Raw genomic sequence first — 15,675 nt, forward strand, 5'->3', positions numbered from 1 at the left:
TAATCTGTGTTAAGAATGAAAGTGTCTATCCTTAAACAGCACAATCCTCCCAGCCTTTTCTTGGGCCTATAAATGTACTTTTTACATGTAGGTTTGTGAAGTAAGGCCTTGTTGATTCAACATCTGGAATCACTTAGGTGGTTTGTCTCTGATGACTTTATGAACAATAAAAGCAAACCACTGGATGATTCCTGGATATTTAAACTTGGGGTATAGGCATCCTGGCCTCATTGCTGACAAACACAAGATTTTAATTTTTCCTACTAGAGCCAAATGCAACAAAAGTGGTTGTGAATAGAAAGGCTAAGTGTTCTCCTTAAAAATAGGCTACTTGTCTGAGGTATAATTTTATTTTTTATTTTTTTTCTTTAATCAGCTGAATTTAAGATTCATCTAAGGTATGTTTTTTTTAACTGTGGGGCACATGCCTCAGAATTTCCAAAGTCCTTGCAAATCTCGAGTCTGTTCTCAAACCCAAGTATAGTCCCACTTTAAAGAAATAGACTAAGGTTGACCACAGAGAAGAAACCTATCATATTACTGTGGTAGTCAGCAGTCAACCCCACTCCTGGAACTACTTATTTAACACCATTTTTTATTATGTGGGGAAAGACTTCTCTTAAGTTATCTTAAGCTATTTTCGGCTAAGATGCAATTGTATGAATATTCTTAGAAATGTCACCAGAAGCAAGAAGAATGAATCACTGAGGCCAAGTATGAGAAAGGAAAAACCAACTGCATACATTGGATTGGAAAATATAGAAAAATATGTGATTGTGCTGTGAAAATATCACCTGATGGTCATAGCACATTATAAGCTGATATAAATAATAGAGTGTCAGAATGTTATCAAGTGCTAAAATGCATGGTTCATTAAGAGTCTTAAGATGAGGTATCAACAGAATTTTTAACATGGGCCTCTGGGAACAATGCTAGCCTACTACACTCTAAGTCTCTCTAGGATAAGAATCACCTTTGTTTGTCTCTGTAACCTCCAAGCACCATGTCCGGTCACAGTCGGTACTTACTGCATGTTTAATTCTAGATGATTACAAGTGCTAGCAATGGCTTTATGACTCTATAAAGCAAAATGTTAGCAAAATTACAATATAGTTTCAAATAAGTACCTTGACAGCTGCCTACTCCATGGAAATTTCAAAATGCAGACCCAAAGAAAGATACTGTGATTCTCCTCACAATGTACTGAAAAAGAAATAACTCCTCATATATACACCAATAGTGTTCAGGAAGGTGACTTTAGAAACGCAGTTGTTTGAAATTGGACCCCCCTTCATTTCACTCTGCCCAGCAGCCAAGATGGTCTTTTCTAAATGTGGACTGTGTCATCTCACTGTCCCACTTTCAAGGGCTCACCACTGTCCTTTCCTTAAGGCTAAAGAGCTCCTGAGGACCTGCCTCCTGCCTAATCTGCAGCTCCTATTCTTAATACACTCCAGGCACACCGATCTCCATTATGCTCATATAAAAAGACCAGACTCTGTCTTCTCACATAGCCTTTGCATTTGAACTTCCATCTGACTGTTCATGTTCTTTCCCCACTTCTGCACATGGTCAACTCCCAAACATCTCAACACAAATGCTACGTCCTCAAAGAGGTCTCCTCTGAGCACTCACCCCAAGGACGTTTCCACCAGGGCATTGCATGTTCCTCGATATCACATCCTCTTGTTTGTTTACTTCTCAGGTTTCAGGGGGAGACATCACGGAAAGAGTAGAAATGGTGGGAAACATGGTTAAACCATGGTTTAACCATGGTTAAACATGGTTAAAGTATTTGGTTTTGGCCAAATTTTGTAAGGCCCTCGGCGTCAGTGATGGAGCTCAGATTGTATCTGAGGAGAAATCTGGCATCAGATGGGGCAGTTTTAGGACTGGATCATATTGTAGTGTGGACAGGAGGTCATGCTGAAGAGACTGGAGGCAGGAAGCTCTTCTAGAAGCCACTGTAATAGTCCAGTTAGAGGTAGTGATTGCCCATATTAAGGCAATTGAGACAAGATAACAAATAGGAGATAGGGTTGAGTTAAACAATTTCTGATCTTAAGGAACCTATCTATCAGGGAGTGAAGTTAATGCTGATGTAACTGAGCTGCAAAGCCCTGTAAGGGAAGAACTCCAAGAGACACCTCAAAGGAGAATGGTTCCCCATGAATGGTCCTACTAAATTGACATCATTTCCTCCTTCTCATTATTCAAGCAATGACAATCTCATTCAGTTTCTCTTTGAGCCTCATGACTTGCCTCTGCAAATTCAGTAAAGTTTGATTTTTTTTTTCCTGTTTTCCTTTTGAAATTAGATCACTCTTCCAGATTGTTCCAACAAGATTTCAAAGTAAAGCCATGAAGGGTTAAATGTCAAGCCTTTTAAAGATCTAGCACAAACTTGAAAGAGAACTAAATTTTTTAGAAAGTATGCTATTTCTCAGCTGCTGAGTCTGATATAAAAGTTGAAAAGGAAAACAAATAGTTATCATGCCTTTTCCTTTACTAGGTAAATATATGAACACAACTTGCTCTACAGATGAAGTTAATGCATACACAGATGGCAGAGGGAAAACTGAAAAGGCGACAGAACAAATATCACTGTAGATAATGCTTATGTATGTACGAGAGGCAAGTGGCCAATTGGTGCTATTATAGCCTATGATTGAATATTTGCCAAAAAATTTTTTTTGATTCAGCACTTAACTTTTAATATTTGTGATGTAGCCTGAAAATACTTATGAAGCTAATCACTGGAGAATTGTATAATTCACACTCTATTAGATTAAATTGCTAATTGCTTTGTAACCAATGACAGTTGTATCACTAACAGTACTATTAAATTGAGACCATTGTAAATAACTTCTGGCTATCAAAAGAAGAGATAAGACCTGCAGTAACAGAGCAGTCAGGCAGATCTGAGCTCTAATCTCTGATCTATTACTTAATAGCCACATGACTCTGGACAAATTGTTTACTCTCTATGAGCCTCAGTTTCCTTATCTGTAAGATGGGTTTAATAACAATACTTGCTTCCTAGGGCTGTTGTAAGGATTAAATCATATATTTGTGCAATGTATGTTGCATGTGAAACTCCCAAACAATGAGAGTGTTCCTTTTCTTTAGGACCTGAACAAGACAATGACACTTGGTTCCTCAGTTTCTTGCTGTGCAGGATGACTGACTGCAGGCACTGAATTACTCGGTGAGGGGGATGCCATGATATTGGGTAAAATGAGCACCAGGTTTAAGTGAATATTGTAATTTCCAAAAATTTTACTGGCTGCCATTCTAAAGACCATGTAGTTTCTATCTCTTCCAAAACTTAAGGCTAAGTCAATTAAATAAGTTCATAAGGCTTTAAATGCATTACTTATTACTTCTGAAAAATATGAGAAAACAAGAGATAATGCAATAATTAATTCAAAATTTGGGTTTGATTAAGATGACCTGGAATGTACAGAGATAATTGTGAGACCAGAGAAATTTTTCCTATGGTCATTAAACCAAAGAGGTTTTGGCTATACAAATCATTTATACTTAACACCTGTTTAATAGGTTGGCAATGCCTTTTAATAAGTATCAAGTATGAAATGTAATGGGAGAGTTTTTAGAAAATGTGTGATTTCATACACCTACCAAGGAATGCCTCACATTTTATGAAGTCCTCTGTAGGTTCTAAAACACTTTAATTGGCATGACCTCATTGAATCCCTGTTATGCCCCTTTAAGCCTCTTTAACTGATGAGAAAACAGAGATTCAAGAGATTCAACCACTTGCCCAGTTGGTGAGTAGTGGAACTTTGGCCCAAAATCAGGTCTTCCAAGACCAAGTCTGACAATTTTCTCACTACTGCAGAGTTACTTCTACATGATTGACATCTAATACCGAAGTTAGAAAAGAAAAAACAGTAATGATATGGGCTGACTTGTATCCCTCCAACATTTGTGTGTTGAAGCTCTAATCCCCTAGTACTTTAGAATATGACTGTATTTGGACAGGGCCCTTAAAGATGCGATTAAGTTAAATGAGGCTGTAACAGTCAACCTTGTTCTTACTAGTGTCCTTATAAGAGAAAACTTGAATACACAGAAAGACACCAGGGATGTATTCACACAGAGGTCATGTGAGGACACATCAAGAAGGCAGACATTTGCAAACTAAGGAAAGGGGCCTCAGGAGACACCCAACCTCCTGACACCTTAACCTTGGACTTCTAGCTTCCAGAACTGTGAGATAATACATTTTTGTTGTTTAAGCCCCACTACTCACCCCCCACTCCCGCCCCACAGCCTGTGTTCTATTGTTATGGCAGCACTAGCAAACGAATTGACAGTAACACAAGATGAAGAGAACTTACACCAAAACTAGCCACCCAACATTAAAAAATGGGCAATGAATTTTACTATATTTGTTACGGTTTAAAATATTTATCTCTCTCAATCTTCCCATAAATACAAGTAAGTTTTCACGTTGGGATGTTTATCAGTCAGGGTCCAATCAGGAAACAGAAACCACACAGTAATTTAAATAAGAAAAGTGTAATGTAGAGATTTATTAACTATAAAATCAGATTAGAGTCATGGGGGATGGGCTACTACTGGATAAACAGAACTCTAAGAAATAATAGGAATGGCTGGTGTAAGGAACAGTTGCCATACCTAGGGCTTATGGAGAGAGCCCAAGGTGCAGCCTCCACCCCGCCCAGCTCAGTCTCAGGGCTGAATTCCAGACTTTGATGGAGAAGGCATGGCCATGGCTCGCTAGATGGCAGGGAAGCTGCTGAGGTGCCATGCAAGAAGAACCAGCTGGAAATCTTCCCTTCAGAGTGCCAGGGAAAGCTATTCATGGAGTGATGTCTCTATGACACAAGACACCAGACTGTGAGATTGCCCTGGGAGGAAACAAGGCAAAAGCTCTTGGCCACTGGGTGCTGCTGACCATATACCCTGAGAGGCTTGGGGCTGAGGAAGTCACCCTTACTGCAGGTGCTGGACACTGCTGAAGCCCTTGGTGCCACCAGAAACCTGGTGCTAGAGAAGCCCTGCCAGGTGCAGGAGACAAGTGAGCTGCCAGAACCAGTAAGAAAACCCCCTTCCTTCTACAGTTTCTCTCCAGCGCCTTCCACTAACATAGTCTGGTATAATACCAGCTGGAAAAGGTAACATATTTAAAGGGCTCTCTCCATTCTCCAAGGCGGGGCAATGAAGGGTGAATCTGGAGCTGAGAGGCGTGAGTAACCGGCACAGGATGACACACAGTTGCACTTAATGTGAGAGTCTAGTGGTACTCAGGTAACTAAAGTATCAGTGCTCCAAATCCTATTGGAAGTGGTACCGAGGGACTTGTTGATATTTGGGGAAGCTTTTCTAAAGATTGGTCTAGAATTTTTAAAGTGCAAAGGAAGGAACGATGATGAACAGCAATCTGAAGAAACAGGCTACCACAACCCAAACTCATGCATTCTTAACTGGAGTCTCTTGTCCCAAACAATGAATATGAGTTCACAAGGTTGCACAATGTATAACGTGACCCAACTACAGCATAGTGTTCCTGGATTTTAATCTCCTAAACTTCCTTGTTCATAAAGTTATGTTTGTCTGAATCATAATATTTACAAGTTAAATATTTAAAACCTCGGTCATCTTGGAATTAGCAAATACTTAAGAGCCGATATGTTTCTTTCTTAATTAACTCTAAACTAGCTCAATTATTTACTTCAAATCATAATTATCTCTAAAGATTTTTATTTATTGAGGCGAAGAGGCATACCAAAGATTACTCCAAACTTATAGCTTTACATAATATGAAGTTAGCATCTCTAGTTTTTTTTTTTTTTAACCCTTCTAGAAGGTTCTAGCTCTGCAAACAAGATAAATCTCTGAGAAACTTGCTAAAAAATTTATAATTAATCAGAGCCAAGCAATGTTGGAACTGTATGAAACCTTGGGGACCTTTCAAATAGCTCCATTTTTCCTTTCATAGGTGGGGAAACGGAGTCCCAAAGATCACTGGCACAAGTCACGAGGCTCTTGAATGGCTACATTGGAATTAGATGCAAAGTCTTACAATTTTCTCCAAATTTTCTTCATGGTTGCCTCAAAGAGAAATCATGCTGTACTCTATATTTTCTGGAGTAAAGCCAAGGATATGGGGAGGGAAGAAAAGGGGAAAGAGTCAAGGAAAACCAGCTTCTTGCTGAAACTCCACCAGGTGCCCTGCTGGAATCTCCCTTGAAAGAGGTAAGTTGGAAGGAATTCATTTTTCCCATTATCATCCTTCCCCAGTGTCTGGAGTGATCAAATGAAAAATACTAGAAATGTCTGAATTTTTAAAGGAAACAGCTGAAGGCATACTCTTGTTTGAAGATGATGTAAGAGGCAAGAATTTGGGTTATATTTCCCCCTTGTTTTGCTTTCGTATTGTTGTTTCTTTTTTTTTGTCTTTGGTTGCTTTAGTTTGTGTTGGACATTTAGAGGGTTGAACTGTTTGGATAAGGTAGTCACTCACAACTAGGAGAAAGTGTACTAATGGTGCAAATTGCAAACTAGCAATGCAAATAGAATTTTCTCATCTCTACAACTTACCAAAGAATTTGGATGCAATCAGGATGCCCATTAGTTATTTATATTTTCAATGGATCATAAATATTTTTCTAGAATCATTAATTTTGAATTATAAAGGTCAATTAAAGTCTACAATTTATAAAAACAGATGTGTTACCATATTAGGGTATTTAATACACATGGAATTTAACCTTCTAATAAAAAAAAAGAATTTTCATCCACTTCTAGACTAGGAGATTTGCAGGAGGGGGAGATTGTAATTTTTGAGATGATCTTTTGTAGCCATATCCCTTTATTAGTAAGGAAATGAAGACCCAGTCCAGGTCACCTGACTTTCATGGTTGGAGTTTGTATTCTTCATTTTCTAACTATATCTTCTCTCCTCCTCACTTTGCCTTTTGGATTTGAGATAATAGTGTAGATAACAGTAGAGATCTGGGTCTGCACAAAGGATCTTTCCCCTGGTGCCTGGTGGCATCTACATTTTCTGTGTTACTGAAATAAATGTGTGTCTCATTGCATCAGGCTGTCAAAACATGCTGAGCACTGATGAACTGCAGAATCTTTTCCTCTCATACTGTGGAACTGGGCACAGGATCCAGCAAGAAAATGGACCCAAGAACCCGCTCCATCCAGCAGCCATGCCAGAAGCACCAACTAAATCTAAAAACCACAGATCCAATTAACTCCCTCTCCTGGAAGCGCCAAGAAGAAATAATCTTGTCACTATCCCCTTGCCATGAGCCCAGATCCAATGTTCAATATTCTTTTTACTTTCCTAGAGAATTCCCAAAAAAAATTATTTCAAGACCACTCCCTGTCACCCTGTTTTCCACTTTCTTAACAAAGGTATGTTTTTCATGCTCCACACTCTTCACTGATGGGACAGCGTTCGTTTTTAATTTCTTTATAGTGTTATGATTGGCTCATGTATGTCTCATAATTAATTGAATATACAGAGCCAGATTCATTATAGAGAGCAACGTGAGTAAAGATGCCCCAGGATTTTTTTTTTCCTGCTGGAAATATGAAAGATTCATCTTCTCAATTTTTTTCTGGTCACCTGAGAGCCTGAGCAGCAGAGATACTAAATTCCATCTTGTGAAATAACACCAGAAGTACTTAGCAAAATTCCACTCTGAACAATGCTCAACAAGACTGCACTTCATAACAAACTTTATTCCCCAATCATATGAGCCAGATCACAGCTCAAAAAACCATGCCCTCCAACAGATGGGCTCTTGCAAAGTGTTTTCCTATCGATCATTTTCACCATTCTCTGTTTTCTTTTCACTTTCCTGTCACATAAAAATTGGATCATAGGCTGATTTATCTCAGGGCAATAGTGCACAACTTGTGTTATGTCTAAGATGGTTTCGTGTGACTTTTATCAACAAGAGCCAAGGACAGAAAAGTTTCTTATTACTAAATTACCCTGAGAGTGATGAAGAGTTTTATTGATGAAAAAAATTTAAGTGTGAAAGTTGCACCATGATGTTACTACAAACACACATTCTTTTCAGAATTTTCAGAGTATTAAATGGATGTAGTGCCAACTAAAACAGAGCTGAATATTTGATTTGGGGTACAATTTTCTCAGTGAAAATATTACTTATTTGGAGAGTGGTCCAGGCCGACTTTGAGGTCTAACAGAAGGAGAAGAGCTGCAAGGGTGGGGTGAAACAGGCTCTGGAGTTTATCTGCCTGCATAATTCAGATCAAATCAAGAGCTGGCCCACTGCTTACTGACCACTGACCTCTGGACTGAGACTTCCAGAATGTTCCCCAGCATGGTGGTCATGGTGGCAGCTTTTGTTTACCTTCAAGCAGGATGTTTTCAGAGCCGGTTGAGAAATGATGCTAATTTGTATGGCAAACTTTCAAGCTGAAATTGTCTGGAGTTTTCTGCTGCTTATTGAAATCTGAGCTAAAAGCAAGACCCACGATTTCTGCCACTTGGGTTTAATAACAGAAAACAAAGCAACCATATAAACAGACCCCTTTTATTGACTATAGGCCCCAGCTTCCCCCTTCTTGAAACATGAGTCATTAGGAAATAGTACTTATACCATAAGCAGAAACCGGATACCCTTAGAATCAGAAGTATCTCCAACACTAATTGGATTAAAAATCATGAAGCGCACTCACAGACTGGACCATTGAAATCAAATTAGCCACCATCTTATTTTGTAAAAATAAAGAATTAGTGCCTTGTGTGTACAGTTTCATCACAAGTTAAGAGGGACAGCACGACTGAAACCTCTCACGTTACCGGAACTCAGATATCACAAAATGCTGTTATTTTTTAATTTTTAATTTTTTTTTTTTTTTTTGGAGACAAAGTCTTGCTCTATCACCCAGGCTGAAATACGGTGACACGATCTCAGCTCATTGCAACCTCCACCTCCTGGGTTCACGTGATTCTCCCGCCTCAGCCTCCCAAATAGCTGGGACTACAGGGGTACACCACCATGCCCAGCTAATTTTTGTATTTTTAGTAGAGATGGGGTTTCACCATGTTGGCCAGGCTGGTTCTCAACTCCTGACCTCAAGTGATCTGCCTGCCTTGGCCTCCCAAAGTGCTGAGATTACAGGTTTGAACCATTGCGCTCGGCCCCTTTTTCTTTTTTTTCATGCAAAAGCTGAGCTAGAATCTTAAACTGCTCTAGCTGAATTATTCCCTAAGCTAGCATAGCAGGAACTCCTCACTTTGCAGATGAGCACATGGAAGTCTAAAGGGTCTGTGATGAGCTCTAAACCTCACAGTGGTTTGACAGCAACAAATATAGATAAGACCCAGCTGTCCTCACCTGCAATGCTGTATGTGCTCTGGTGATTCCACTGGTGTTTCCCTTTAGTTGAAGGGAGATGTAGTGATCATTCCAAGTGGGAGTGAGCCATCAAGCATCCCAGCCACTGGCTTTTGATAAACTAGAGCCCTGTGATCTTCCTGGCTCATAATATGATGTAATCTGTACCAGCTCCTCACACCAATCCACTGATACAGGGGGAAAGAGAGCAAAGACCAAACAAGCAGAAGACCTCTTCTTCTGGTTAGAACGTAAGAGAATGGGAAAGACCTTTTTCTTTCAGAGAACAAGAAGAAAAACTGGGACAAAAATAAAAAGTGTGCTTTTCCACCAGGCTTGTTAAGAGCAGTGGGAGGCAAGAAATCTTGGATGACCTGAACTCCAGAGAGAAGTGAGCCCACTATGGTGAGCAGCTTCCATAGTGGGGAAGGCAGCCAGATCCCCGAATTAGTGGATGAAGGAGGGTCCTGCTGGAGCCAGGGAGACTCTGCAGGGTTGGGGGGACTCAGCTGAGCCTGACTGTGCCAGCTGGCGGGGTGGATGGCACCTGGAGGAGCCCCAAACAAAGCACTCAGCCCAGTAATTCAGCCCGCCTCTACCACACCCAGTCGCAAATTTTGTTGAGAAGGTGGCAGTAGAAGAGAAACTGGAAAACGTGCCCCATGGTGCTTGGATTCAGTATCCCAGAGTTTAGCTCATGAGGAACCAAGGGCATCTGCAATCACAATTTAATCTCTTCTTAGCTGAACTACTGACAAGATCAGCAAGGTATCTCTACTGATACTGAAATGCAGAGCACCCAAAAGGGCAAATATGCAAGGTACTATGAAAGACTGTTTTTCATCATTGCTTAATTTCCTTAAAAGGTAATTGTTTACAGCAAAAATAGTAGCAATATGCTATGGGGTTTATGACATGTATAGAAGTAAAATATATGGCTTTATAGCACCAAAGATGGAGAAGCAGGTAAATGCGAATATACAGTTAAAACCTCATATCTGATGTGGTAGAAGGTGGATTCAGTACATTTTATATTACGGTTGCAAATTACAATCACAAGAACAATCATTTAAAAAATAAACAAAGAGGCTAGTTTTTTAAAAAATTTATTTCCTGCTCTTTCTCATTGGAGAGAAAAAGTGAAGGGACACAGCACCCAGATGTGCCGTCAGGATGGGAGCACCACTTCCCCTAGCTGCTGCACGAGGTCGATACCGTGGCCTCTGCTGAGCCCCTCTGCAGAATTACCCTTGGTCCTAAAAGCAGTCTCACCCAAAGATACACCCCTTACCTGGAGGCAGCCTGCATCCTCTTACTCGTTGATGAAGGGGCACAGGGTTCCAGCCCTTTTGCCTCAACTGGAAAAAGTCCAGTTCCAGAGCTCCCCATGGGATTGGCTGAGTCTGTTGTTGCACCTGGATCATAGTTTATCCCCCCTGCCCACTTCTGTTTCCCTCAGCCCTCACAGGGGTTGGTACTGAGACCACTCCCAGGAAACCTCCCGCACAAAGTTTGTTTGCTGCAGAACTTGACTTATGAACGTTGGACCCAGTAGCATGTTGGAGCTGTCACCTGCTAGCTGCTGCAGTGAGGCTCTCATCACTGGCAGTAGGCACTTGCAGTTATGATTCCCTTGTTAAAAATTTCACTGGTGGTGAACTAGGACATGATACCTGGGAAGAAACTGCTCTAGCAGATGTGAGATCTCAGGTGTTTAACAGTTTTGGGGGAAATAGTAATTATAAGAACTATGGAATCAGATGGTTGTTGCTAGAAGCTTTTAAGTCACTGGAGAAATTTAATAAAAGACTAAGTGATTAAACAGCAATATAAGGCAAGGTATACAAACTAGAGGGCCTCTTAGCTTTTATATGAAGCCTATGAAAAGACTATCATTCTCTGTAACTGAAGGGCAGATATAGCTGAGAATCAGGCCCCAGGTTTAATTATAAGAGTAGAAATGCTCAAAGCAACATTGAAGTTTTGTCCTGGCAGTCTGCTAGGCCAAAGTCAGTTCTGTGATTAGGAAAGAATGGGATGGGGACATTGGGTTTATATGTGAAAACATCTCAAGTTCCCAGATCCCCTGGAATTCTCTAGGCCTGGAACAATATCCCACTCTTCTCCTTGAAGGCTAATGCTTGCTTTTGCATGAAGATGATGATGAGGTTCTGCTTTGCAAGACAATGGATGACAGCTCCCTCCCTATTCCCTCATATATCTACTCTTGGCCACCAGACCCATAAGTAAGGTCAAGACACAACATAATCCAGCCAGAAAAGTGTAAACGTGCTAAGGGAGGAAATGGACTACAGCCCAGAGAGCTGTGGGACCCAGCCAACACGTCCCACAAGGGCACAAGAGCATGTGCAGGAGGGATTAGAGAGAGTGCTGGACAAAGTGGGATGAAAGCAAAGCTTGATGGGGAAAATGTATTGCTATGGAAGCACTCTCCTTTGACGCAACGCTTAACATCCTGGCAAGGACCCCAGGAGTTGGGAGCTTAGAAAATGTGATGCCAAGTCAAATGGAGATGTCAGATCATGGAGGATGGGGAAGGAAGAGATGGAAAGGCTCAGAAAATAGGCAAGCTAGAGTGGATATACCACACAAGGTCAGAGAACTGAACAGCTGATAGGTTTTTACAAGAGGGCCTAGAAGAATGCTGCATTTGCCAAAGTAAGAAAAATATGCTGGTGTGAGGGCAGGTATCGTGAAGAAACTCAGTAGGAGCTCTTCTCTGAAGGCCAAGACTATTGTGTGATATCCAAAGGTAGCCGATATAGAACGGGGCTCCCTAGTAACTATGGGACTGTTAGACGTTATACTTATTGTTCAATGCAAGGTGTCTGTAGTTATCACAATGTAATTATCATAAGGGGCAGCAAAGTGAGTGTGACAGCTAGGGGGATCTGACCCACAGACAGCTATGGAAATGGTAGAAAGAAATTTGCATTCAAGCGGAAAAAAAGGCAGCCAACAAAGTATTATTGCTCAATTTATACAACGAAAATAAGCCAAGGATGTCTCATCAGGAAGCTCAGGGCAAGACTGACTGAAGAAGAAGCTGATCTCCCAGGCCTTCCTCCAAAGGGACCTGCAGCCATTTACTTAGGCAACTGTACTCTAGAGAAGGGTAAATGGCAAAACATTTTGAAGATGCTCAACATGGATTGTTGCTGAATTGATATCTGGGGACCTGAAACATGATTGTGCATTCCATTAGAGGGGGTGAATTTGAGACCCAGATAATAAAAGTCCTGGTCAAGGTTCAGTTTACAATGGGCTCAGATATGTTGCTTCAGGCTGGCAAAGAGAGTCTGATGAAGGAAATCATGAGTTCTAAGACTTAGGATGGAAAACCTCACCAGCTTTACACACAAATGGCAGAATTACACCTGCTGGCCATGAAACGGTATGTAAAAGCTGCTTCCCTTAACTGCTGCAAGAGGCAAATACTGTGGCCTCTTGCATAGCCCCTCTGCAGAATTACCCTTGGTCCTAAGAAGCAGTCTCACCCATAGATACAGCTAATGTAAGAGCATAAGCCTTGAAACCAGACAGAGGAGTATTCACATCCCAGATCTGTCACTCAATAACTAGGATGCTTGGCAAGCTAATGTCTGTGAGCCTCAGTTTCCTGATCTTTAAAATGGGAATATTACTAGCCTCTTCAGAAGGTTATTTTCATAGGTAGAAGAGACAATAAGTGGTTAACCCTCAGCACAATGCTGGGTGCTCCAGAGATGGCAGCTGCTATGACCGTAATTATTACTGTGAAGAGGGTTTGGAAGCACAGCAATGAGTTCCGACCAGGTAGTCTTGGACATATCAATTTGGATGGTGGTTGCTGAAGCGCATGCTGCTGCCCTGGTGTGTTGTTGTGGAAGGACCTTCACGGGCAAGGGGAGGCAGGAGCTCCACAAACATGAAAGTGTCACAGGAACCTCTGAGACGTGTCATCTGGAGCCACAACAGATGGCAAAGCTGGCAAAACATCTGTTTTTGTCTTGTGCAGAGCAAAGATCTCAAGAAAAGTGAGGATCAAATTCTACAGAAACCTCTCATTCCCTTCTTGTCTCTATTTTCCTGGCTCGGAATGATCTTGGTAATGAAGAGGCAGTAGGAGACTCATTACCTCTGTAGCCAGAACAAGCTGAAAACAGAAGCAGCCTCAGGGCATTGGGTTTACTTAGAGGATGACTGATGCTGGGATGCTTCAGTTATTCAGAATCCAGCGATCTGGCAACCTCGTGTATCCGGGATGTTACAGAAAACGTGGAACTAACTCCACAAAACATCTCAGGCGTCAAAAGAGAAATATCAAAGTCTACTCACAATATGCAAGGAGAGAACAGGAAAGGTCCTTTCTCAGGCCCCTCAACAAGGCTTATCTATTTCTACTTTCCCCACAGTGGTACAAGCTGCTTCCCTGTCCTGACAGCACAACAAAAGCTACAAACTCGGGGAACATGGGGACCTCACGGAGGCAGTCACAGCTGACTCATTGAGATGTGCAGATAGCAGAAAGCGAGGGAGGCAAGAGAAAATCAGCACAGAGCCAACATCAGAGATCAAAGGACAGTAGCGGAAGTCACTGCACGGAGAAGTAGCGCACCTGTGGCTTATCCAAGCAGCCAGGGTTCCAGAGCTTCTAGGCTAGAGCTCTGAAATATTCACCAAACAGTTGGCAACTTTGCCTTTTGCATGGGAAATAAATGAAAACGAATCTTGGCCATCTACCACTGGTTTCAAAAAGATCCAGGCAAGGTCTGTGTGCACCTGCCACACAAAGATCAATTTCACATGATTGCAACAAACAGAACAACAGTGCAGGCAAAATTCCTAGGAAAACTTTTGTCCAAAGGTAATGCCAGTTGGTTGTAATGTTGCAACTAAAGTTCAGAGAGGGACTCACTCATTCCACAGCCCTCTAGTGGGGTCTTGGACTTACAACTGCATGTCACCACCTCTGTGGGTGCCTGAATAATGACTCCCGTAAATTCTTAGGCTTATCTTCTGGAACAGCATGTAGTTGTTACTAACACCTTGCATTACAAAAGGGGTTCTGCAGATGTGATTGAGATGGGGAGATTATCCTGGATTATCTGGGTGGGCTCTAAATGCAATCACAAGAATCCTTATAAGATACTTATAAATATGAAAGAAAGAGACAGAGATAGAGAGGGGAAGAAAGATGACTATGGAAGAGGAAAAGTCGATATGGTGGCAGAATTCTGGGATAGATGGTGGGAGATTGGAAGATGCTATTCTACTGGCCTTGAAGATGGAGGAAGGAGTCATGTGCCGAGGAATACAGATGGCTGCTAGAAGCTGAAAAAGGCAAGGAACAATTCTCCCTTGGAGCCTGAAGTAACCAACCAAACATTGTAAGGGCAGAGGAAAGTGTTCAGTGCTGGTCAGACATGTGAAAAAATAATTCATGATCCATTCAGAAACTGATCACCATGCAGTTATCAGCTAGAGGGCTAAAGCTAGGGTGGCGGCATTTAGAAGATGTATAATATCTTTTTTTTTTTGAGACAAAGTCACTCTGTTGCCCAGGCTGGAGTGCAGTGGCACGATCTAGGTTCACTGTAACCTCCACCTCCCGAGTTAAAGTGATTCCCCTGCCTCAGCCTCCTGAATAGCTGGGATTACAGACAGGCACATGCCACCATGACCGGCTAATTTTGCATTTTTAGTAGAGACGGGGTTTCACCATGCTGGTCAGGCTGGTCCCCAACTCCTAACCTCAGGTGATCCCGCCCACCTCAATTTCTCAAAGTGTTGGGATTACAGGCATGAGCCACTGTGTCCAGCCATATAATACCATTTTTAATACAATATCATTTTGTATCGAGAACAAAGGAACAACAGAAAAATTCTGACTGGCCTCCATATCTCTGGGTGGCCCAAATTTTCACCTTCCTCAGTTATTTTTTCCCCCTTTTTCTTTAATGGCTTGATCAAGATCAATTTCACATACCATATAATTCATTTACTTTAAAATATACAATGCAGTAGTGTTTAGTATATTTACAAAATTTTGCGACCATCCCTGCCATCTAATTCCAGAACATTATTACCACCCTAAAAAGAAAGCTCATGTGCATTGGTAGTCACTTCCCATGTTACCACAGCCCTCAGCCCTAGGCAACCATTAATCTACTTCCTGTCTCTACAGACTTACCTATTCTAGACATTTCAGGTAGATGAAATCACACAATATGTGGCCTTTAGGTCTGGCTTCTTTCAGTGAGCACAATGCTTTTAAGGTTCAGGTTCATTGATG

At 41.4% G+C, this 15,675-nt stretch overlaps 1 long non-coding RNA gene across 2 annotated transcripts; it reads left to right on the forward strand.

The window, feature by feature from the left end:
• The first annotated feature begins 5,999 nt into the window (after window positions 1–5,999).
• LOC108289214 lies at window positions 6,000–14,122 on the forward strand. 2 transcript variants are annotated; one of them, XR_005196865.1, is made up of 3 exons: window positions 6,000–6,246; window positions 9,715–9,785; window positions 13,796–14,122. It is a non-coding gene; the product is annotated as an uncharacterized LOC108289214 (long non-coding RNA). The 2 variants fall into 2 exon arrangements; XR_005196866.1 differs by lacking the exon at window positions 6,000–6,246 and adding an exon at window positions 9,382–9,631.
• The last annotated feature ends 1,553 nt before the right edge of the window (window positions 14,123–15,675 follow it).

This window comes from Cebus imitator, unplaced genomic scaffold, assembly GCF_001604975.1.
Source record: "Cebus imitator isolate Cc_AM_T3 unplaced genomic scaffold, Cebus_imitator-1.0 Scaffold396, whole genome shotgun sequence".
Classification (NCBI taxonomy): Eukaryota; Metazoa; Chordata; class Mammalia; order Primates; family Cebidae; genus Cebus; species Cebus imitator.